We start from the raw sequence: 3075 nt of genomic DNA, 5'->3' as shown, positions 1-3075 counted from the left end.
AAAGCAATTGCATGCTGTGAGTATCACCGTGACATCTCTGATCATATTTTACATTCAGAAACTGCCTTTTGTGAAACTCTAAATAAGCACCGTTGAATTTTGTAAATTTTACTCAGTTGCTGTTCCTTGTCTCCCACTCCGGTTTCCAAATCAGCTGGCTGTCACCTGAAATTAGTTCATGTCCAGGATTGGACAGCTGCACAGAGAAACGTTGGGGTAAGGAGAAAGGCAAGCAAGATGGCAGCTCGTAGCTGCACCGAGGTTCGAATAGCCTCCCAATGTGATTTGTCGTTCTTGAATTCTAATGCTGGCTCAGTTTTTCAGGCAGAGGGTTATCTTTCAGCCACTTACACTGCAAAACTGGTGTGTAAGTCTAAGTATGCTGCACGGTGTGAACTGGTGCACGATCTGCTCAGCTTGGTGCATTTCCCCAGTAGCCCGGTGGTTTTCACATTATGTGTTGACGCCAGAGTTGTTCAGTTTCGAACAAAGGGTGAAATCATTCACCATCGTGAAAGTCTAAATTCCAGAAATGCCGTGCGGTTCATATTTTCTCCCAGGCACATTACATTTGTTGCCTAATTGAGTGTCACAAGGTGCTCTCAGCTTTCTGTTGATTTTTGATTTGATCGAGCTGTTGTCAGCATCTTGTGGGAAAAGAACGTTTTAGTTAGGCACTGCCCGGCAGCTAAGAAAATGGATGAACAAGACAGGGATCCTTGAAGTCTTTCCTTGTGCCTTTGCTTTTGTTGTTTTGCAGTAACAACATCAGAAAGAATCATATTTGTCCCTCCTGTATGGGTGGTCGTGTGGCCGAGCGGTCTAAGGCGCTGGAGTCAGGTTCCAGTCTCCTCGGAGGCGTGGGTTCGAATCCCACCGCTGCCATTATGGTTGGCTGTTCTGCTGAAGCTGGGTAGGGAAGACCTGTGTTTCAGTTGAAAGTAACAGAAGGCAAGGTTTTGTTTCTAATCAATGCACAATGCAGGTGAGCACAGAACATCTGCTCCTCATTTTCATCGCGTAACAGGATCAGTTTCATTATGGAAATGGAGAGAGCAGACAACCTTCGGTCTACCTCGCCAATATCGACCAGATATCCTAAATTAACGCAGCTCCATTTGCCAGCATTTGGTCAATATCCCTCTAAACCCTCCCGATTCACACACACATTTGGATCCCTTGGAAATGTTGTAATTTTACCAGGCTCCACCAATTCATCTGGCAGTTTAATGCATACATGCACCACTTTCTGGGCAAGAAAAAATGGCCCTCAGGTCGCTTTTAAATTGCTGCCCCTCACTTTAATTGTACACCCTCCAGGTTTTGACTCGCCCACCGTGTGATAAAGACCTTGACTACTCATCCTGCCTATATGCCTGATGCTTTTATAAACTTCCGCCAGGTCGTCCCTCAGCCCCCGACCCTCCAGGGAAAACTGCCCCAACCTATTCAGCATCGCCGTACGGTCCGAAACCTGCAACCCCGGCAACGTCCATGTGAATATTTTCTGGGCAGGTTTACATGATATCTTTTATTTTTCAATAGTGCCAATAATGCTGGACTACTTTGATCTGTTCGTAAAAAGAGACGTGAAGCGTTGAACAGCTGCAAATTTGAATGCTGTAGGAAGGCCAGAGTGCAGGGCAAAGCCGGGGCTGTGTTCCTCTAGTGTAGTGGTTATCACATGCACTTCAGCGCGAAAGGTTCCCGGTTCAAAGCCGGGCGGAAATAGTGGTGTTCCTCTTTTACAGCGATTGGTTCCTGGATGGACGTGGAGTGAGCTTTCTCGTTTGTTGTTCTCATCAGCCAACCTTTCTCTAAATGAAGTCGCCCATATCTGCTTTTGTTGTGGTCGGGAGGATCATTCTATTTCATTGCAGTGTGAATCTTTGTTAAATTTCGCTCCTTCCTGGCCATGAATGTGCGGAGGTGGTCACCGCTTTTAGAGTGCATTTAGCGTGCCCTAATCCTTTCTGTAGTGGAGTAGTGTCACCTTTGCTTTTCGTGCAAAAGCGCTCCAGCCCAAAGTGAAGGAAAAGCCTAATTGTCCCACGTCGCAGTGCACTGCGAATTCCTCTCTGTCAAGTACATCTCAAAGTAGTCTCTGTATGTCCTAGTTCCGTCAGAATCTGCCATGTCTCAAAGTGCATGAAACTAAACCAAAAGCTCTCAGTCACATTTTGGAGTAGAGAAACATGTTTGCATTTCTTAGCAGCGAACACAATAGCGACTTGTTCAGTCCACAACAGGAGTGAAGGGATTTACAAGCTCAGACCAACCTCATGACACTTGCTCTCGCAGAATCACGAGCATTAACGTGTGCTCTCAAGTCAAAGACACGCTGGCATTGAAACTGAGGAAATGCAAGACAAGCTAACAATTGATAGAGCATCCATTCATTTTTTTCTTTATATCAAGGAGGAACAAGAAAGTCTAAACCAGGAGAGATAGGAAAGCAAGCCACATGAAGCTCAAGTGAAGCAACATCTAGTTTCATCAGTCACCAGGATGTGAAGTGATGGTGGCTCAGGCGTGAAAACTTATTGCTTCTTGAACAAAAAACAATCGCATGCTGTTAGCATTTCTTTGACATCTCTGATCGCCTTTTACGATCTGTCAATGTGTTCATAAACTACCTTTTGTGCGTCTCTAAATAAGCAGCTTGGAATTTCGTAAAAGTTATTGCGTTTCTTTTCCTTGTTTTCAAACACAGGTGCCCGAATCAGCTGGCTGCCGTCTGACATTTGTTCGGGTCCCTGACTGGAAAGCTATGCGGGAAAATTGACTGTGAAGAGGAAAGACAAGGCAGATGGCAGCTTATGCCTGCACCGAGGTTCAAACAACCTCACAACTTGGTTTGTCGTTTTCGAATTCTCACACTTGCTTGAACCTTTTGACTTGCGCTTTTGTACAGAAACGAATACGAAAGTATGCTCTTGAGTCGAAGCCACGTTGGATTTGAAACTGCAGAAAGGACAAGCCAGGTTACTAAGTAATGTTGTTTCCATTTTCTTTTCTTTCTTTTGCAAAGGATCAAGGAAAGCTAAACAAGGACGAATATGAAAGAGAGGCTCG

General features: G+C 45.0%; 1 non-coding gene across 1 annotated transcript; it reads left to right on the top strand.

Annotated features, from left to right (window-relative positions):
• Positions 1-803: 803 nt before the first annotated feature.
• On the top strand, positions 804-885 carry trnal-cag (transfer RNA leucine (anticodon CAG)). The gene has a single exon. It is a non-coding gene; the product is annotated as a tRNA-Leu (tRNA).
• The last annotated feature ends 2190 nt before the right edge of the window (positions 886-3075 follow it).

The sequence above is a fragment of the Stegostoma tigrinum genome, chromosome 11 (genome assembly GCF_030684315.1).
Source record: "Stegostoma tigrinum isolate sSteTig4 chromosome 11, sSteTig4.hap1, whole genome shotgun sequence".
NCBI lineage: Eukaryota > Metazoa > Chordata > Chondrichthyes > Orectolobiformes > Stegostomatidae > Stegostoma > Stegostoma tigrinum.
This window is presented reverse-complemented; position numbering and strand designations above follow the sequence as displayed.